Genomic DNA, 22,773 nt, shown 5'->3' with positions numbered 1-22,773 from the left:
GGTTAGTCCTGGAAGTAGACAGGTTCCTTGGTCAAAGGATCCACCCCCAAGGTCAGCCCCTCCAGCAGAGAAGGAGCTGCGTGGGAGTGAAAGCACAAGGCAGGCGGCCTATAAGCGAATCCAAGGTGCTGGGGCAAAGCACGGAGACGGCAGGTGCCACAAAGGGGCCTTGCTGTTGTTCTATTATTCTTGTACTCGTATCATTTATATCGTTTTCTTACCCCTTGAAAAAGGCCAATAACCGAAGTATGATAATACAGCGTGATGTACACGCTGCAAGGGAGGTCCCCCGCCGCCCTGCGCACGCAGAGAGTGGAGTGGGAAAGGCTGTCGGTCTGGTTCAAGAGCAACAGGTAAGACTGGAGGCACAAGTCACAGCAAGACCCGCAAACGCAGGGCCTGCCATACCGGCTGGGAACCTATAAAAACTGGGCACCGGAATGCGAAAGCGTGCCACCGCTATGGAAAACAGTAGGGAGGCTTCTCCAAAAAACTTAAAAATAGCGCTACCATATGATCCCCGAGCCCACTCATGGGTATTTTTCATCGGGAAGAAACGAAAGCAGACCGCAAAGAGATACTAGGACTCCCGCGTTCATCGCAGCGCTATTCACAACAGCCGAAATGTAAAAACCACCTCAGTGTCCAGCGACAAATGAATGGGGGGGGGAGGGGGTGCAGTGGGTACGGGCGCAATGGAGTATTAGTCAGCCTTTAAGAAGAAGGAAGACCTGCAATATTGCAACAACGTGAATGAACCCTGAGAACAGTCGGCTGTGTGAAAGAAGCGAGTCACAGAAAGACAAATGCCACATGATTCCACTTGCATGAGGCACCTGAAAGAGTCTAACTCGTGGACGAAGAATGGTGCTTGCCTAGAGCTGGAGGGAGGGGGGGTGTGCGAGGCTGCTAATCGCTGGAGATGTTATTTCAGTCTCCAGTTATGCCCGATGAAAACGTTCTGGAGACCCACCGTGAAATACTGCACAGATCGTGAATTACGCTGTGTTGTGCATGTAAAAATCTGTTAAGAGTTAGTCTCAGGCTAACTGCTCTGACTACAGTCAGATCAAAAGAAAAACAACAACACGGTGGGGATCATATCTCAGGAAGCATCTGTGATTTCTCCTCCCCCACCTCACCCCGAGTGGGTAGTCATGTATTTTTGTTCAAATTCTGGATCAGCCAGCATACAACCAAAACGTGATAAAGGGGGAAGAGTGCGGCACGTTATCTAACAAATGGCCTTGGGTGGGTTTGCTCATGGGGAGGAAGGCAAACCCAAAAAGAATCATTGCAACTCTGTACAGTCATAAAGCCCTTTTTGGTCTAATTCATTCCCCCCACTAGGAAGACTGACATGACCCTGTCCCCACTTGGCAGAAGGGAAAGTGAGGTGCACACACAAGCCTTCTCGCTGAAATCCATAGAAGAGCATCAAGACGCGCCGGGAGGTAGGAAGGTGTCTCCAGCATTATTTCTCTGCTCTGAGTGCCTGTAATATTGCAGATTTACAGCTGGATCCTTTTAGTGGCAAGCCCCTTGCCTATCATGCAATGAGGACTCTGAGCACAGCAGTGAGGCCTCCATGTAATACCTCACTGTTAACTATAACCAAACCTACTTCACCATTTAGACAAAGGTTCACCCTCTGTTAAAAGCAACATGATCTCATGTCCACAGCTCCAGAAAAAGCCCATTCTGATACCAAGGTTCCCCTGTTGCAGTCCAAAATAATTCCTTCTCCCTTCCTGGTATCATGAAGGCAGGCAAAAGTGATGCCAGGAAAAGAAAGGTAGGAAGATGACCCTGTGACGTCTTTGAAACGATATAATCTGAGAATCAGTGGGAATCTTCTTCCTCATGACTCAAAGCATTAAGGAATTAGTGCTAATCAGTGGTCACTCACAAGGGGCAGACCCAGCCCACGGGGTGTCTGACATCTGATGTACTGTTATGCCCTCTCCGTCAAGCCCAAAACACTGGCTTCTCCATGGAATGCTCCAACAATGGGACCCTACACATCCAAAGGTTCCCAGACAATCAATTTCAAAGCCTCAAATTGGGGCTTTGAATGGGGAGAATTAGCAACCCCTCTTTCCACAAAACAGCAGTCACAAAATAATGAACTTCCTAATGTCCCAGCACAGGAGGATTTGGACAGGGTCCTAAAACAATAAGGGCTTTAAAAGCTTGAATCCTCAGGGCACTGGGGTAGCTCAGTCGGTTAAGCGTCTGACTCTTGATTTTGGCTAAGGTCCTGATCTCAGGGTTCGTGAGATCGAGCCTCACGTCGGGCTCTGCACTGATGCCACAGAGCCTGCTTGGGATTCTCTCTCCCTCTCTGTCTCTGCCTCTCCCTTGCTTGTTCTCTCTCTAATTAAAGAAATTAAAATTAAAATTAAATTTACAAAAAAGCTTGAATGTTCATTCCCCAACTTTCTGCAAATGCCCCACTTACCCCTTCCCTAGAGACTTCTCTCAAGATCTCCAAATGTGCCATCGGAGGGGCTGATCACTTCCTACATAAGACACTAGGATTCAGAGCATCACACCCATAGTACCAACCCTCCTCTCCTTCTGGCTTTCAGGTCTAGAAAGGTGGGCCTCAGTCCACACTGGTTCTACCTACAAGGGTAGACACAGGAAAATAATGGGTTTCGTGCTCATTTTTTTATATACTTCGAGAGGATGCAAGATCATCCTCTGAAACATTAACAAGAGAACACAGGAAAAGTACTGGGTATGTTGTAGATACTCAATCCATTAGTTTAGTATTAGTATTTCAATAATCAAAGAAGTACTTAGCAGGCCCTTACTCAACCACAGCTTTGGAGAAAGCACTTTGGCCATGGTTATCCTTGCCCACAAAACTCTGAATTTACACAAGTAAATGTATGGAGATCTCAGACACTGGAACATATATTTCCAAGGTCACAGGAGGCTCTATGCTTCAATGCAAGATCTCACAAATCCCCTCCCAACCAAACTTTCCAGAAGTGATGATCTCTCCCCCAAAAGTCTTACCAATGAATGCCGTGCTACCACTTGTTTTTAAGCAACAGCATCAAAACAAACTGGAGGCGTGGTTGCAAAACACTCAAGACAACTATGCCTCCTTGTCCCCTACTCCGGTCAAAACACAAGTAGTACAAATACCAGCACAGTTACTTAGCACACCGGGTCACAGCTGCCGGGCCAGATCAAAGGCAGCTCGTCAACCTGTTGTCTTCACAAAAATAAGTTCACAGCTGAGGCCGATTCACTACACAAAATGTAAACTAAGACAAACTCCTTGGGAAGAGCAGCGAATGATGCTGACGCGGCACTGCTAAGCCTTTTCCCAGCTGGTGACCTCTTCCCTTCCCCAGTCCAGCCTCTTGTATTATTAGACTCCTGAAGAAACATTAACTGATTATGCTGTATATGCCCCCGGACCTCTTCAATCGACAAACCCCAGGGAGAACAAACAGCTGAAAGTTGGATGACTTCAAGAACGCCGTATTCCTTTGTGGAGGAATATTACCCAGCCAACCTCCTCCACTCTATGCTTCTCAGTTCCTTTCTTGGTTATGAGGTCAGCCATAGCATTGAACAACCCACACTCCCTCCAGCACCACCACCACCACCACAAAAAGCACCGAGGAACGTTAGGCTCTGGAAAAAGACTCTCAGAAAATGCAATGGCAATAAAAAACTGATACGGTTATTCTCAGTCCCATCTGCCTACCAGTTTACATTCCCACCAATGGTGCATGAGTATTCCGTTTCCTCCACAGCCTAACAGTTGTTAATTCCTGTCTTTTCGGTAGAGATGGTGTCTCATAGTGGTTTTGATTTGCATTTCCCTGATGATTAGCAACACTGAGCATCTTTTGTAGAATAACTGGAGATCGGGAATAACTACATTTAACCAACCTCCCTCTGGAGAAGCAACCCCACCAACTTACAGCCCAGTCTCTGCCAAGTTTGAGCTGAGTACTCATTTCATTTCTCCAGGAGGGAAAGGAGGCTGGGAGGCAGGAAGGGAGGGAGGAAATGATAGAGCAGTGAGACTCTCAAGGAAGTGCGATAAACTGAAGAAAAACACCATAATCCCAGGAAGGGAAGGTAAAAACTGGGAGTGGAAAGGGGCACCTCGGTGGCTCAGTCGGTTGAGCATTCAACTTTGGCTCCAGTCATGATCTCTGTGTTTGTGACTTTGAGCCCTGCATCGGGCTTGCTGCTGTCAGCACAGAGCATGCTTTGGATCCTCTGTCTGCTTCTCTCTGCCCCCAGCTTGCAGTCTTTCTCTCTCAAAAAATTAATTAATTTAAAAAATTTTTAAAAATTGGAGGGATGGCTAGGTGGCTCAGTCAGTTAAGTGTCCGACTTCAGCTCAGATTATGATCTCATAGTTCGTGAGTGTGAGCTCCACACTGGACTCTGTGCTGACAGCTCAGAGCCTGGAGCCTGCTTCAGATTCTGTGTCTCCCTCTCTCTCTGCCTCTCTCCTGCTCAAGCTCTGTCTCTCCAAAATAAATAAACATTAAAAAATTATAAAAGAAAGCTAAATTAAAAAAATAATTTTAAACATCGGAGTGGAAAAATATATAGCCAATATACCACCAATCAACTAGGATAATAAGATGAAAATATTGAAAATATTGAAAAGGGACCCTGGGATCCCATCCGTCCAAAATGAGGAGAGAACAGAGGGAAGAAGTGGCTGTTTGATTCTGTTGCAATAACCTTTCACACTTCTGGAAGGCAGGCACTGAGGGAAGTTGTGAGGTTGGAAGTAAAACCAGAAAGGGCAGGAGGGGAAAACATTTAACTCACTATGATGTATTAAGCACCTACTTTGTTCCAAATCACAAGCCAGGTGCCTTACAGGAATACTCAGAAATCTCCCCTAGAGAGATATAGGCAGTTTTTATTTATCCCCCTAGGGATAAATACCCCCCTCCCCCAGGCAGCTTTTATTTATCTCCAACTCACAGGAGGGGAAATGTAAGCTCAGAGGGGTTAGGCAATTTTCTGGAAGCCACACAGCTGGCTCTAAGTGGCAAAGCAAGAATTCAGATCCAGGGGCGCCTGGCTGGCTCGGTGGGTAGAGCATGTGGCTCTTGATCTCAGGGTCGTGAGTTCGAGCCCCACACTGGATGTAGACATTACTTAAATAAACTTTAAAAAAAAAAAAAAGAAAGAATTCAGATCCAGCTCTTTCTGGCTCTATGTTCTCGTTCTTACACTGTCATCAAACTCAGAAAGATTTTCTGAGAAAACGTTAAAATGCCAAGACTCATGTATTAAATATGAACCCAAATGAAACTTTCTTTCTCAGTCATTACAGCAAATTTGCTCTGTCCTAGTGCAAAGGAAATCTGTATTGTCAAGCAGAATGGAGGCACCTACAATTCACATTAAATTACCAGCAAGTCTTATGTAAATTCTAACTAGAAGTTTCCAAAACAATTTCACAGGGTGTGCCCCACTGAATATACAAAACCATCTTAGAACAATTTGATGCACTGTGTATGATTCTCAAGAACACAAGGTATAGTTTAATAAAACCGAGAAACATTTCAAAGACACATAAAAATAAATACATAATGTCTGCCTCCTTACAGCTAGGAGACTCAGTTACTTGGTTTTAAAGCTCTTAAAATCTTTTTTGACAGTGTTCCACAGCACAGAATTTTTAAAATGCATGCAAACTTAAGAAAGGAGGTAGTGTTTATGTTGCATTTCATATACAAACAAAAGCCAAAGCTGGCCCTTTCAAATGCCAGTAAAATTGAGAATACATTAGGAAGACTGGTCAAGATGAAAAGCACAAATAACCAATGCCAGGAATGGAAAAGGAAACATTTCTATAGATGCCACAGTCTTAAAATATTATAAAAGGATATTACGCACAACTTTATACCAATAAATGTTAATATTTATGCGAAATAGAAAAATTCCTATAAAAAACTATCTAGTTACTTAAACAAGATCATCTTAATAGCCCTATTTTTATTAAACAAATTGAATCTGCAACTTCACACACACACACACACACACACACACACACACACACACACACAGAGCCAAAGCAGGTTATGTATGGGAAAAGTAAGGGGGCCTTAAGAAAAAACAATAATGAGAATGGTGCAGCCAAAACAAAACAAAACAAAAAAATAATGATACAGAAATTGTAACATTCTCTCACACCTACCTACACCTACCTCATTCATACAGAATTAATCCAATTTTAAGTATCTACATGAAACAGTCCCATGTGACAAATTCTAAATACCTTTATGAATAATATACTCCCTTTCTCTAGCTGAGGATTATTGTTCCGCTCATTAAACTCCATGTGAACAAGGGTCTGTTAGTCAGTTTCACCAGCACTATCACAAGATCCCATTTGGTTGTCTTTCCTGTTGAGTGAGTTGCTACAGACTCCTTAGGGGTGGGAGAAGCGGGCCACACAACCTCATGTCAGCCTCAAGTTCACATCTCTATGCCACATTCTTTCTTGAGTCCTCAAGGATCACAGGGTCCTGGTGGTTGTGACAGCCTGGCCCATGCAACCTGTTGTCCTTTCCCGGGATATATCTACTTTGCTTTAAAAGTTATTTTCATTTTACTTCCATAGCATTAACTTCAGGGAAGCTGATGGTGGAAGTAAATGAAGTAAAAGGTTAAAGTGAACTAAGTAAAACTGTGGCCTCAGCAACCCGCCCCCTGACCCCAAAGTTCAAATGGAAGGTGCCCGGAGAAACCCAGGCTGTCCCATTCTGGGATCAGGAAGATGATCGAATCGGCTATTAGCATCCTCCTAACTGCACCCAACCCAGATCTGGGACAAACATTTGTAAAATGAAATTTGGTTTTCCATGCACATAATAACAGCTACATATTTCTTCACCTTCTGTGAAGGTGTGGGAAAAATAAGATGATTCTCTAAGAATTCATATGAAGTATTAGCTTAAACACACACACACACCTCTCACTGCCCTGCACCAACCTGTTGATCTGACAGGAAACAGGTGAATCGGGTTAAGTTAACCCAAAAGCCTCCATCAGACCCCCATGCATAAGCGAAACCACAAAGCTCTAAAAGGGGCTCCAAAATAAAAGGTGAAGAACGTTTGCAAGGAACTTTACCTTTGGCCAACTTTATCATTTGCTGTCACTCACCATGATCCCAACCCAGGTGCCTGCCTCCACCCAAACATCCTCTCCACACCCCGCCCAAATCTGACTCTAGGGCAATCAACCTGGAGACAGAGNTAAATGACACCTCAATGGCTAGGAAGTCTTGAGCTGAACTAAATCAGACACAGAATTAATGAGAAACCCAAGACTTCTGATGCCTCCTCAAATAATTTCCATACTGAGCCAGGAGCGGGGGTGGGGGGGGGCTTCTGAACATTCCTTCAGAAATACTGAATCCCAATGGATTCACTATCAATGGCACGGAGCTGTGATTAAAGAACGCGCAGCGCAGCCGGACCACGGGGCCTCGGGGACAGGACGCACTTATGGTGGGTCACCTGACCCCCCAGCTTCCCTGCCCCTCTACCCCCGTAGGATCCCTGGATCCCGAAGGCAAAGGGGGAGAGGTGAAGGGCTCGCCAAGTCCCAACCCTTTCTTTACCCTGGAGCCGGGACCCACACAGGCGGCGCCCCCGGCGCAGCGTGGAGACGCCGCTCGCCAAGCTCGCCTATTCCTCCGGGCTCCGGGCGCACAGGTCCCCTCAGCGCCGCCACGGAGCTCGCGACCCCCTCGGCCTCTCCTTGTCCACGGTCCCCTCGGCTGCTCGCCCTCGCCACCAACACAAAGAAATTCGCCAGTGGAAAGAATGGGCTTGAAATTAACGCTCACCGCGGCTCGGCTCGGCGCGCATGCTTCCCCGTCTTGCTTCACGTCTCCGAACTTCCAGTAACAGAAACGAGGAAGCAGCAGCCTTCCCCGGCTTCTGGCAGAGGGAGTGGGCGTAACTTGTGAAGTTTCGTGCTGTGATGAATCTGGTCATTTGGGTGTGTTGGAGAGGGTTTGTCGCTCCTCCCCACCCACCGTCACCTCCCTCTTCTGCCTGCACCTCCCTCCTCTCCACCTCCTTCCCCAATTTAATTCTCCCCTCCAAGTTCCCCACACCAAGAACTCAGGCTGTCCCTGAGGGTCAAGGCTCTGGGCCCCTCACAACCTGTGGGGAAATTTACTCCCAACAGATCTTAACCATTTCACAGATGAACCTGGGTGCCCTGCTGAGAGCTTAAGTTCCTGTCACATTTATTTCGCACCTGGCAAAAAGGCAGTGCCTCTTTTTGGATTTAAAAGGTTAGAAATCTTAAATGATTGCACCATGCACCCCACCCCTGCACAGGCAGGAATGTGGATAGGTTGGTCAGTGGAGACCTGATTCCTAAATGTCTATTTAAAAAGAGTGGGGGACAGAAAGGCTAAACGAAAACTTACAACTGCCCCTGTTTCCCTGAAAACTCACTACAAAATATTTCAGGCATACAAAAAATACATCTGAAAATAAAATAATGAACCCCCAAGTACCAATCATGCAGCGCAAAAAAATTAAAATTACCAACACAGTTGGAGCCATCTACAAATTCCCCCCTGAAAGACATCCCACTTTCCCTCCCCCTAGAAAAATAACTGCCATAAATTGGGTTTCCCGCGAGCAGCATTTATACCACAGTTCCTAAGCATTCGAAAGGCCACATGCTAACTTAAAAGTCCACCCAATGGGGCATCTGGGTGGCTTAGTCGGTTAAGCGTCCGACTTTCGCTTAGGTCNAAAAAAAAAAAGTCCACCCAAAAGCAATACAATGACCATCCCTTTGCTAGGCCTGACCTTGGTTCTGAAACATAAGTTTCATTACATAAAACTAAAGATGACTGCACACATTAAATGAAGCCTCAGGTGGCTGGTTAAAGAGAATGAAAGAAATCACAATACAAGATCTAGAATGACAACTAGAGGCCATATCTGTAATAGGTGAAGCATTCATGGATGAAATTGATAGATTAATAGAGCATTATCATTTTACAAGGTTAATGGCTGTGTCAAAGCCAAGAATACTGACCCATGGGCTTTCCTCAAAGACCCAGACTACAGAAATAAAAACACAACATTCATTAAAGAAGTACTAATCACTCAAACGGCTGCCAGAGCTATATATAATGTTGGGAACAACATTCAGAGAAGGGAACTTTCAAGATAATAATGATAAAAATCAGAAGAGTGTAAATCATGATACATTCAAAACTGAGTCTCATATATATATATATGAACATGAAGAAGGAAATGCCAAGTTCAAACTTATATTCCTAGATATAGATGGCATAAGAAGCTGGCATAAGTAGAAAAGTAATAACTATTTGTTCCGTGAAGGAAGTAAATAAACAAAAGGATGCCCAGAAGAATTGTGAAGGAGCAAAATGAACAGAGGGGGAGCTTGGAATCAGCAATGGTCCCTAACAGCACTGGGCTGGCCCCGTGGGAACATGCAACACTAGTGAGGACATACGGCTGTATAGGAAAGCCTCCCACAACAAAGAATTATTCAGCCCCAAATGCCAATACTGCTGGCTACTGAGAAGCCCTGGGTGACAGATTTCGCTGTCGACAGCCACTGTATTTATTCATTCCGTATATGATCATCAACATCATGATGAGACTCTTATAGGGACTTATAAGAATATAGAATAGCATTTCTTCTTCTTTTCCGCTGGGCAGCATTTGAGGGCTGGACCATGTGCGTGGGAGCAGAAGACAGCGGCATAGGAGTCAGAAGCAGTAAAGCACTCAGGGATACGGGACACAGCTGGAGGCCCATGCATTCACTAAGTGAAGGACCTGCGTCAAATTTGGATGGAAATAATCAAGGGGGTGGGGAGGCTGATGACGTAAGGCTTGGGTATCAGCTTTAGAATCACAGAAAGCACATCTGGGGGGAGGAGGCATGGTAAGCTCAGTGAAAGAGATGTGAAAGATACACACACAAAGCAGGCTTATCACAGCCACCAGCCATTTCTCCACTGACAATCTTTAGCTGGAGAGGCTCCACCGAGTACAGGAAGGATGTTTAATCTCATTAGAGCTTATCGAAAAGAAAGTTACAAATCGCTTACAGGAAAAAGAATGCAAGCACCACCACTGTCTACCAGTTCGGGTGAAGGACCCACAAAGTGAAAATACCTTTTCTACAGGTTTTCTAGACTTATTATTACCTAAGAAGTTTTTCTTTTAACTCTAGAATGCTATATATGCTTTTTCCCCCTTCTGTCTGATATATTTTTTTTAAGTTTACTTATTTATTTTGAGAGAAAGAGCACAAGTGGGGGAGGGGAGGGAGGGAGGGAGTGGGGAAGGGAGAGGGTGTGAAGGAGGGAGGAGAGGAGAGGTGGAGGAAGGGGGGAGAGAGCGAGAGCGAGAGAGAGCGAGAGAGAGCGAGAGAGAGCGAGAGAGAGAGAGAGAGAGAGAGAGAGAGAGAGAGAGAGAAGCCCAAACAGGTTCCACGCCCGGCACAAAGCCTGACGGGGCTCAAACTCACAAACTGTGAGATCACAACCTGAGCCAAAACCAAGACGCTTAACCGACTAAGCCACCCAGGTGCTCCCCTTTCTGAGATTATTTAACCTCTGCTTGGAGAGGGAGAAGAGTCTTGCTCTTGTTGCTCAGTGTTTCTCAACAGGGGACACGTGGGTTTGCGCCTCTTGAATCCCCTTGAAGCCTAACAGATGGTATGTGTGTGATAAATGCTTGTTTGATGGAACTGAATCCGTCCTCACCTCATTGCCCATCTCTCAGGCCTGAAAACAAAGTCTCTCCCATAGTCACTTCTGGAGGAATCTGCAGGGTCTCCTGGGTTCAAGAGTCTGAACTACCTGTGTTCATATATAAAATCTGCAGGTTTCACGCAGGGGCTGACAGGTTGCACAAGACTTGACACAGGTGAAAGCCCACNGCTCTTTACAGAAAAGGAAGGATGCCAAGCCCTGGCCTCCTCTGCACATCCTTATACAAATGGGCAGGAAAGATACCCTATCCCTCATTAAATTTTCAGCTTCTTATCCTGCAGTCCTAAAAGCCACTGGTCTTGATTTTTTTTTTAATGTTTGTTTATTTATTTAAAAAAAATTTTTTAATGTTTTATTTATTTCTGAAAGAGAGAGAGACAGCGTGAGCAGGGGAGGGTCAGAAAGAGAGGGAGACACAGAATCCGAAACAGGCTCCAGGCTCTGAGCTAGCTGTCAGCACAGAGCCCGACGCGGGGCTCGAACCCACAACCTGTGAGATCGTGCCCTGAGCTGAAGTCAGACACTTAACCGACTGAGCCACCCAGGTGCCCCAATGTTTGTTTATTTTTGAGAGTGTGAGCAGGAGAGGGGCAAAGGGAGAAGAAGACATAGAATCCGAAGCAGGCCCCAGGCTCTGAGCTGTCAGCACAGAACCTAACACGGGGTCTGAACCCACCAACCGTAAGATCATGACCTGAGCGAAGTCGGACCCTCAACTGACTAAGCTACCCAGGTGCCCCTAGTCTTGCTTCTTTAAAGCAAGGAAAGGAAAAGGAAAAGAAAATGGGAGCACAGTTATGAGTCCCACCAAAAGCAATGAACTTAATCATGATTGTGCAGTTTCTGTTCCAAAGAAATGCAGCCAGTAGAGGGAGCACAGTTGACTTCTGTTTTTAATAATTTTCCAAGATCAGGATAAACCTGGGGACAGTGTTAAGCGATAGGAGGCACAAAAATAATCAAACATTACCAGAAATAAGAAGGTTTATGTAAAAACACTTTGAAAAACTGTAAGCCATGACACCCTTATGAGGTATTTGTACTGTCTGTGGATATTTACACAAGAGCCAGCTACCCAAATATAAGAAGACCATATAACGAATAAATAAGTACATGTAGGAAAACGGCATTTGGTAGGTGGTGGGAAAACTCACAAAGGGCCAAACATCTCTCTTTCCCGTTGTCGGCTGAATTTACAACCTGAAACAAAAAATGACGGAGAGTTTATTCAAGTTATTTTCCCCACAGATTTGAACTCAGTCTTTATTGTGGTGTTTTATACATTTGATCTCCAATACCCAACTTTTAAAATTCCTTTCAAATCTGTCCTCCATGACACAAATGCTCTCCCTTTAAAAAAAAAAAAATATTTTTTTTAATGTTTACTCACTTTCTGAGAGAGACAGAGAGACAGAGAGAGCACGCGTGCAAGAGAGAGAGAGCAGAGGAAGGGCAGAGAGAGGGAGAGACAGAATCTGAAACAGGCTCCAGGCTCTGAGCTGTCAGCACAGAGCCCGATACGGGGCTTCAACTCATGAACCGTGAGATCATGACCTGAGCCGAAGTCGGCCGCTTGACTGACTGAGCCACCCAGGTGCCCCCAGCAACACCTTCCTTAAGCAAGACTCTCCTGGATTTCTGTTCAAGGGTCTTCAGAACCAATGTGATCAAAAATCAGGGCTGCTTGACTGAAAAAGCGCTGTAATCAGCTGGGCCGACAAGGTCCAAGAATGTGATGCTAGCTACAACTCAGCTTACCTCCACCTCCCCCTCTCACACACAGCTATGGCGGCTTCCCTGGAACACGTCAAAGAGTGTCCCACCTCCACGTGCTGTCACCTATGTCACCGAGCAACAGCAAACCAGCAGCCAAGCTGGAGAAAAGGAGCATTCTCCTCCTCAACTGAGGGGAAGCCCCTCAGGGGTGTCGAGTAACACAAATGATCTGAACCCAAAAAGATGACACCCCCCAACACAACTGCAGATCCACATCCCAATCCCCTTAATTATCCAGTATCACTGCGGAAATTCAGACACTCTTCCATGAGTGCATTTTGTGGTGGGCTACTGACTGATTGCCAAAGTCCGTTTTTTGTATTTGAAACATTAAAGGTATAAATATGGATCCTGGGGCGCCTGGGTGGCTTAGTCGGTTAAGCGTCTGACTTTCGCTTAGGTCATGATCTCGCAGTTCGTGGGTTCGAGCCCCGCGTCGGGCTCTGTGCTGACTGCCAGCTCAGAGCCTGGAGCCTGTTTCAGTCTGTGACTCCCTCTCTCTCTGACCCTCCCCTGCTCACGCTCTCTCTCTCTCTCTCTCTCCTAGAAAGAAAAAAGAAAAAAAAAATTTAAATATGGATCCATCCGACTCACTCTTGTTCTGAGCAGTGTGAGGATCACCAAGAACATGGACATGTTTGAAAACCCTGGACTCAGCCCCAGATGAGGCCTTCATTCTCTCCGAGAGAAAAACCAAGGCCCGACCTTTCAGACAATGTCTTCAAGCGCAGACTCTCATTACATCTGGTTTGATACAGGGGCGCCTGGGTGGCTTAGTCGATCAAGCGTCTGACTCTTGATTTCAGCTCAGGTCACGACCTCACTGTTCGTGAGTTCGAGCCCCGCAGCAGGCTCTGCGCTGACAGTGCAGAACCTGCTTCTGAGTCTCTCTCTCTCCCTCTCTCTCTCTCTGTCTCTCTGCTCCCCCTCCCCCGCTCGTGCTCACTCTCTCTCTCTCAAACAAACTTTAAAAATTTTTGATTTGACACAAAAACGTTTTACAACTTAAACCTTACAACAATCTTAGTGACCCTGAATACAGTTTTCTCCATCTGAAAACCGCATGCCTAACAAGGAAGCGGAGGTAATCCTGAAAAATCTAAAGTCTGTCAGCAACACACTAAGAAAACCTTACAGCCTTTAAATGCCACCCTGATCCAGAATACACTTCAGGGACTGAATGAGTGGCAAGTTCCTTACAATCCAGAGGCTTCGATTCCCGTCAACTACTAAATGGCAATATCCCAATCCGTATTCTCTGACTTCCTAGCTCTATCTCCCAGTTGTATGTTTCCATTATTTTAAAGCTCCCATTGCTTTCACGGCCCCAAATGACAATTCCTTCCACAGCAACGTTTATCTAACACGCCAAAGTCAAGACTTTCAGGACTCATTCGGGGCTTGCGTACTGATAACTGAAGCCAGGCTTGTAACTGGAAGGGGAGAGGGGGAAAGGAAGGAAGTGCAATCAGAGGATAAAGGTAACAAAGAAGGCAAAGGAAAAGTCCATGAACTTTCGGCACTGACTAGCAATAAACCATATGGGGCCAGATGCTGTACTGCCCACACACACACGGAGGCTGTTGGTGCCAAGGGCCCCGCGAGCCTTGCACAAGAGGTACGTGTGGATCGTGGGGGCGGGAGCATCTGGGTTTTCCCTGGTGTGGGCTCTTTCAGACACCTCTCTGCTCGGCAGCAATAAACAATAATAATTGGTATTGGCACTAACGGTGAGATCGTGCTGAATAACTCACGTAAGAAGATGAGAAGTCAAGTTCTAATTGCACTCCTGCCTTCTCTCCGAAGAACATGCAGCCAAGATAGCCGTGGCCCCCCTGGGAGTGTTCCCGCAGGGGGGTCAGGGAGGAGTCCCACTGAGGAGGCCTCTTTTGGTCAAAGGGAGAAGCAAGGGTGTGAAATAAGAGAGCCGTGTTCAAGCCCAGGCTCCACCAACAAGCAGAGCCAAGCCATTTGACTTCCCTTTGGGTAAAACTGGAAGTTGAAATTGATGCCTAAGGACAAGCCACAGGGTTGCACGGATAAACGGGCTTTGTGTAGGGCACATGCCCAGAGCCTTCCCTAAGCGGTAAGAGGCACTAAACGTACATTAACATTTACAGTCAGGAAATAAGCAGCCATGTTAATGTTTTAGAAATTTTTGAGGTTTTCGTATTGCTAATTTGGTCATGGATGGAAGTATGGTTCAGACACTGGTTATGCACCCAGGGAGAGAGTGGGGGCCCTTCCAACACCCCAGGGCCTCAGAGAGTCCCCTTGAGCCCTTGCTCGAGTCCCTGTTGTGGGGGAGCCCACGCCCCCTCACTAGGATCGCCACAGCGAGACACACAGGCCCTTGGCGCGAAAACCAAGACTTGCGTTGGGGCACCTGGGTGGCTCAGTCGGTTGAGCGTCTGACTTCAGCTCAGGTCATGATCCCGCGGTTCACGGGTTCGAGCCCCACATCGCATTCTGTGCTGACAGCTCGGGGCCTGGAGCCTGCTTCAGATTCTGTGTCTCCCTCTCTCTCTGTCCCTCCCCTGCTCACACTCTGTCTCTCTCTCTCTCTCAAAGATAGATAAACATTAAAAAAAAAAAACTAGAGTACTTGTTTTGTGGTTGATGGTTTTGATTTTTATTTCACATTAAAACATCGGTAATTCTCCTTTCACAGTTTATGTACCAAATCCTATTGAGGGAAGGGTAGGTGGGAATAAGGTGAGGCAGACAGTAAGGACACACACACAGCACACGGGTGCAACAGTGACATGCAAAGGACCATGCTCATAGGTGTGTTTCTAGCAACTGACATCTCACACAGTCCCCTGCTCAGGACAGGCACATAATCAGTTAAAATTAGGTGACTTTTTTTTTTTTTAGCTTTTTCAATTTTTAATTTATTTTTTAATTTTTTTAATGTTAATTTATTTTTGAGAGTGAGAGAGACAGAAATCGAGCAGGGGAAGAGCAGACAGAGAGACACACAGAATCTGAAGCAGGTTCCAGGCTCTGAGGTGTCAGCACAGAGCCCTATATGGGGCTCAAACCCATGAACCGTGAGATCATGACCTGAGCCGAAGTCGGACCCTTGCCGACCGAGCCACTCAGGCACCCCTAGAATTAGGTGACTTCTAATGTCAGAGAAAACATGCAAATGAGAATCCACTTGTCCTGCTTTCCTTTTTAAGAACACAGACATTTGATTGTACGGACTCTACGAGTCCTTGGGGGCGTCTTCCCTAACGTAAACAGAAATCCAACATGCAAAGGTTATTTTCAATCAGAAAATACAACAAGCCTGCATCTCAAAATACCAAGTGAACAGGGTAGGCAACAGACACACACAGAGTCGCAGACCCAAATATTAAGAGTGAGGAAGGGCTTCTGATTGGTCACTCACCGATCCGAGGTCAGACAGGTTTCAGTGACCCACTCAGCCTCCCATAATAAAATCATGGTAGATCCAGTCTAGAACCCAGATCTACTGAAACAAATCTGCTGTAGGTCGTGGCAACTCCACTATTCCCTCCTTAAAGAAAAACAATCCATAAAATAAACATTAAATGCAGTCCATGCATATACAAATCGGGGCCCCAACACCATACAAAAGGAACATATCAATAAAGAAGGATATAAATCAAGCCCATCGAAAGCTCATAAGGAAACCATAATAACTGGACGCTTGAGACACTTGTTGGCTCAGCCCCAGGCGGGCAAAGAAGCGGCTCAGAGGCCCAGGACGGAAGGACGCAGTCAGGCCGGGTGGGCGGGAGGCGGTCTAATCCCACGGCAGGCGGCACCCTCCCAAACAGATTACAGCGCTAGGCTTGGCAAGGCTGTGGGTGAGGCCGGTGCAGGCATGGTGTGGATTCGGACATGCCCAGGGGTTGTGCAGGCCGCCTGGCCAAGAACGAGGCCTCCTCCGATTTCTCCCCAAGAAGTTAAAGCCTGCCTCTGCAGATGCTGCAAACTAGCATCCTAGCGCCTGCATGAGAACACGGGCACTTGCAGCGCTCTGCACGGTTGGCATAAGGTTGAAACAACCTTGGTGTCCATCTGCAGATGAACTCACGAATGGAAGGGGGTCCATCCACACGACGGACGGATCCACGGCCCTCAGAAGGAATGAGGTTCAGAACAGGATCCCGAAGGATGAATCTCGAAAAGACTCAAAACGAAATAACGACGATGGCGTGATTCTGCTTGTATGAAGTATCTAAAAACAGGCAAATTCAAATTCTCTGAAAGGAGACGACGGGTTACCAAATGCCAGGAGAACCGGGCATGGGGAATCACAGCTTAATGGTTACAGTGTTACCGTTTCAGGGATTAAAAAAGCTTGGGACGCAGATAGTGGGGATCACCGCACAAGGCTTTGAATGTAATCAGCCCCACGGAACAGTATACATAAAAATGGTCAAAATGGCAACTTTTCTGTTACATAGATTTTTACCACAACTTTTTTTAAAAGATTCAAAAAAAAAAAACCACCTACATCATCTTCAACCTATTGGCTCAGGACCATATAGCTTTTCAAGACACTGCTGCTAAAAAACAAAAGTAATCAAAACTTTAATCTAAGTGCGTTAACTGGCTTTAAAATGTACCTGTTCTCCCTGTCACATTACCATGATCTTAATCTCATAAGTAAAAGAGTAGATCTTCTCTGATTGTAAGAGATTAAATAGGATTGTCTAACCGATGAAATTAAGGCTTTTGCAATTATGAAGATAAAACAAGGCACATCTCTTCGCATGCAAACCTTACACGGTGGGCTGGGCGAGCCACAGTCACACCTGTAGGCAACATCCCTCACCCTTCATCAGCCTCCCCCAACCTGTTCCTATCCCAGTTTCAAGGCAGATCAAGAAAGGGTGGATGGGGGCACCTGGGTGGCTCAGTCAGTTGGGCGTCTGACTTCGGCTCAGGTCATGATCCCGCAATTCATGGGTTCGAGCCTCGCATCGGGCTCTGTGCTGACACCTAGCTCCGAGCCTGGAGCCTGCTTCAGATTCTGTGTCTCCCTCTCTCTGACCCTTCCCTGCTCATGCTGCCTCTCCCTCTCTCAGAAATAAATAAAACTTAATAAAAAAAAAAAAAAAGAAAGGGTGGATGGAAGCCCGGCACCATCAGAGTGAGGGAAATAAGTCAAACTCAAGTGACCAACGGAATACACAGACTGGCACACTTTCGAACAACCACATTTTACACATTTGACAGACTGAACTGGCCAGGGCTTCCTTTTCTAGTCCTAAGCCCATCACCTAACCCCTGGAAAGCCTCAGTCTCTCATCTCTAAAGTGGGTTATAATAGCGTTTCACTTGTGACACTACTCAAGGGTGAATCACATTTTCTGAGCACTTCGTGAAAACTCACAGGGCTGCTCACCCATTTCTGTACCCGGTCCTCATGACAACAAAGCATGCAAATTAGACCCATTTTACAGATAGAGACTGAGGCACAGAAAGGTTAAGCAAATGCACAAAGCCGCCCCGGCATGCAGGAGTCAGGTCTGGAGTTCCAACCTGGTCTCTCCGAGGTGGGGACCGTAGCTCTCCCTCATTCGACTGCTACATTGGTATTGTCACCTTGTATGTGTTTTTATTTTTTATTTTTTTTTTAATGTTTTATTTATTTCTAGGAGAGAGAGAGAGACAGCATGAGCAGGGGAGGGTCAGACAGAGAGGGAGTCACAGAGTGAAACAGGCTCCAGGCTCTGAGCTGGCAGGCAGCACAGAGCCCGACGCGGGGCCCGAACCCACGAACCGCGAGATCATGACCTAAGCGAAAGTCGGACGCTTAACCGACTAAGCCACCCAGGCGCCCCTGTATGTGTTTTTATTATTGCCATCATCTTTAGCAGTCACACATGCTGGGCTTCCAACATCAGAGAAACGAATCTGACGCTCAGAACCAACGCTTACTCACGGGGTACCTCATGCCCCCCTCAAGCCCAAATGTAGCAGGCAAACAACATATTCAGGGCTCGCCATGAAGCTCCTGACAGGTAATCATCACTCCATGACCAACAAGCTATCTAAGATGAGCAAGCGAAAAAGGGCAACAGTCAAAGAACATGCACAAGGTATGTGCGAGAATCTCATAAATGTATTCACGGGGCCCTCTTGCAGAACCAAGTGCCCTCGCAAAAGGCCAAGTTCAAGGTCTGGGCTAGGATAATTGGCCAGTGGGTGGATATTTTATACTTCACTATTTACAGCAGTGGTTCACGATAAAAATAAAAAATACGCAAGGGACAGACTTTTTGCTTCCGCTCTCCCAGACTTCCCAGGAAAACGTGGCAGGTGACTCACAGCATGACACACTGGTCCCGAGGCAGGCACCAAGTTACTCATGCCGGCCAGTCGGTGTGGGGTAGGCTCACACGAGCAGGTGGCCACACTTCACCAGATCACCTGAAACACCAAGGCTCAGGCTTCCGCTCCTGGCCATCTGGTTTCTGAGAAAAGGGATTTTCTCCACATCGGGTCGCGAGGGCTGGCCGTGACCAAGACAAGTCATCCCTGACTTTCACTTTTTTAGCTCCAACAAGGTCACACACCTTTCTTAGCTTTGGGTTTATCATTCAGACTTCTGGCTCCCGCTAAAGCCCTGGACCCTGAGAGTCTTTGTCCTTTTTTCTGGCCACAGATGAACTCAGCCCATTAGAGAACAGCTGTAAACCTTTACCCACAGAACTTTCCACTGGGCAGAAATCAGTCAGGTTGGCTGGCTCTGAGGTTAGCAACCTCCTGAAGGAACACCCACCAGACAGCCTACCCCACCCCCTAAGAAAGTCAAATAGAGGTGTTAATGAACTGCCCATTTCCACGGTCTCATAGACACCTTGTGACACATACATGGACACTACTAGATCATTCCATTTTTTATTAGCCAAAAATCAAGATTCTTGGTCTTCGGCATTAGCATAGGCTTTTGGTTTTGTGCGGACTTGGTGCCAACTTGTGCTATTTGCTTCCATAAGGACTTAAGCTTTATTCTAAGTATACACGTGACCTTGGACTTGAGGTCTTTGTTCACTGTCAAATTCTGAGTGAGGTCCTCCTAGCCACTCCCCGAACCCCCCGCCACCACCACTCTCCCCCGGCTCACCTTCCTTCTCACTTCCCTGCTTCACTGTTTTTTCCTTTAAACACACACTGGCAAGTATGTTGATCCATTCTTCTCCCAATTCTATCTTGTGCCTAGAGGAGAACTTAGCACATGGCAGACCCTCAACAAATATTTGTTTACACAGATTGAATACACCTTCATGGTGATAATGGAGACCAGAGGCACGATCAGAACCACCCAGGCTTGATGTCTCTCCTTCAGCTACAGAAATAAAGTCCTCTGCTACTTCTTTCTGAACCCCAAACAGCAAGAAGAGAAATAGGGAACAAGGAGGGGAGTGTACATTTATTCCAAGAATATACAAGAACTTGTGCTTTTCAACTTCTGCTAAGAATTTTCAGGACACGGCATGCTAAATCTCTGAAATACCATTTTGTTAACCCAAAGACCAGTAATCTCTCCATACAGTCAGCATCGTGTATCCCGCGCTCAGCTCACCACTTCCTATTTTTCCAGACCAACCCCCCTCAGACCCCAAACCCACCACCTTGGGGTGGCCCTCACAGCCAAGCTGCCTCACAGTCCTCCCTGGTCTGTCACTGAGTTTCCCTTCCTTAACTCCCTGGCCCCTCTATCACTTGGTCACATCCATTTGGCAAAGATACCAACCCGGTTAGAGATCCAACCAACTAACTGCCCGGTGGGCACCTGCACCCAGACAGCTGAACAGCCCACTGGTCTTCATTTCAACTCGTGACCGCTAATGGCGAGTCTGCCCTCAATGAAACTGGCAATCTCATACCAAAGTTCCCAGTCCATCCACCCCTTGGTGAAGTTCACATCTACCCTTCTTGTCTCAAGTGCCCAATAATTTCTCCTCACCCTTTTTCTCAGCAGATGATCTTTTGTCTTCCTCCTGTGAGAAAACTGAGGCAACTGGATCGGACTGTCGCAACTTCCAAGCCTGGGAATATTCACCAACAAGCATCCGTCTGTACCAAAATGCTCTGCAGGTAACTGTCTACATCCCATCTAAAACCAATCCCTCCTCCTGTGACTAGACCCTACGCAACCCCTCCCTGCACTCAAGAACAATGTTCCAGCAGTTTCCCTCTCTCTCCCTTACATTATAAAAAACCCTTTGCTCTCCTGGAGCATCCCAGCAGTAGGAAGAGATGCCTTTTTCTTCTAAATCCAAATCACCTCTCAACACGCCCACCAGTGCCCCTATGCTCTGAGCCACCATCTTGTCTCTGCTGGGCTAGAGCAAAACTCCTTAACAAGTCTCCCTGTTTACACAGTCCAGTCTGACCCCAAGAGCCAGAAGGGTCTCTCTGATGTGACAATCAGAACACACTAACCTCTGCCCAATCAAGGGGTAAAAGCCAAAGCCAAATTCCCCGGAAGGGTCTATGAAACCTGTCATCTCTCACTTCCTGCTGCTTCTCCTTTTGCTCATGCCATGTCAGCCACACGTGGCCTCTCTGATGTTCCCCGAACTTTCCAGACACACTCCTTTCTGGAACACTCCAGATACGCATTTAGCTAATTCCCTTAAGTCTGCATTCAAATGGTACCTTCTCGTGACTGTACCCTAACTAGCCCCACCTTCCTCCCCAAACTGGCTCCTCTCCCCAAAGCAGCTCTACTTTTCCTTTTTTTCTTGATAAGTTTGCTGTCTTTATTTTTTAAGTTTATTTATTTTGAGAGAGAGTGCAAGCATGTAAGCATGCATATGCAAGCAGGGGAGGGGCAGAGAGGAGAGAGAGAATCCCAAAGCAGGCTCCCTACTCTCAATGTGGAGCATGAGACAGGGCTCAATCCCAGGAACCGTGAGATCATGACCTGAACCGAAGTCAAGAGTCAGGTGCTCAACCGATAAGCTAGCCAAGTGCTCCTACTTTTCTTTTTTTACCATAGCACCTACCACCTTCTAGCACATTATAGGATTAGGTTAAATAATTAAAATAAATAATAATAACTAAACACGATTAACAAACAATTATTTAATGGTAATGCACAAAGACAAGGATCTTTGTCTCTTTTGTTCACCGAAGTATCCCAACTACCTAGGGCAGCAGTGCCCAGCACAAAGCAGGACCTAAAAGACCAACTGCTGAGTGAATAAAATAGTATTTCCTTTTCCTGCCAGTTGGCAGAATGAAGTAGGGAAGGCCAAAAACATGAAAAATAAAGAAAGAGAAAGGAAAAGAGAGAATACAGTGAGAAAGTCTAATATTCAAGGAAAAAAGAGAATTGGGAAGAAGAGATACAGGCTGGGAATTTCCCAACACGCACAACAGACACCAATCCACAGATTCAAGGAGCCGTACAAACCCCAAAGAGAAGAAATAAGAGATACTTACACCCAGACATGTGATAGCAGAACTGGAAAAAACAAAGAGAAAACCTGTACAAGCAGCAAAAGGAAGCCCGCAGGCCTACACAGAGGCACCCCAGGGCTGCCAGCGGGCTCTGACCACAAACCAGAGTCAGAAGAGTGTTCACGGAAGGAAAATAACTGCCAACCTAGAATACCATACTGAGTACACATAAAGACCATCTGGAACAGAGATAAAATAATAATATCTTGGGAGATTTCAAGTTATATGAAAGAACACAAGATATGCCACTAACAACATCCTAATGCTAGATGGGAGTAAAGGAGTGAAAAGACTCTAATGCCCTGGTATTGTCTGGGAAGGATAAAAGTACCAATTTACATAAGACTTTGTAATCTAAGTTAGCGATTGTAATCTTGAATCAGAAAGAGATTTTTGGGGCACTTGCCTGACTTGGTTGGTGGAACCTGCAACCTCGATCTCGGGGTTGTGGGTACAAGCCCTATGTTGGGTGTTAGAGATGACTTAGAAGTAAAATCTTTCGGTGGCTCAGTTGGGTAAGTGTCCAACTCTTGATTTTGGCTCAGGTCATGATCTCACAGTTGTGAGATCAAGCCCCACATCTGGTTCTGTGCTGAGTGTGGAGCCTTCTTAAGACTCATTCTCTCTCTCTCCTTCTCTCTCTCTCTCTCTCTCTCCTCGCACACCTCTGCCCCTCTCCCGTGCATGTGCACATGGTGGTTGTCCTTACATTGAGCCCAAAGATTCAAGCCATCCACCCAATACTG

General features: G+C 46.3%; 1 protein-coding gene across 1 annotated transcript in view; it reads right to left on the bottom strand.

The window, feature by feature from the left end:
• Nucleotides 1-7,975, bottom strand: part of TIAM1 (TIAM Rac1 associated GEF 1) — a 210,243-nt gene extending 202,268 nt beyond the window's left edge. Inside the window, exon 1 of the mRNA XM_077760193.1 lies at nt 7,862-7,975. The gene's annotated coding sequence lies outside the window, so the exon portion shown is untranslated. The remainder of the gene's footprint in view (nt 1-7,861) is intronic.
• Between the last annotated feature and the right edge of the window lie 14,798 nt (nt 7,976-22,773).

Source organism: Crocuta crocuta, unplaced genomic scaffold (assembly GCF_008692635.1).
Source record: "Crocuta crocuta isolate KB4526 unplaced genomic scaffold, BGI_CrCroc_1.0 scaffold369, whole genome shotgun sequence".
Classification (NCBI taxonomy): Eukaryota; Metazoa; Chordata; class Mammalia; order Carnivora; family Hyaenidae; genus Crocuta; species Crocuta crocuta.
Note: the sequence above shows the minus strand (reverse complement) of the source record. Positions and strands in the feature narration are given on the sequence as shown.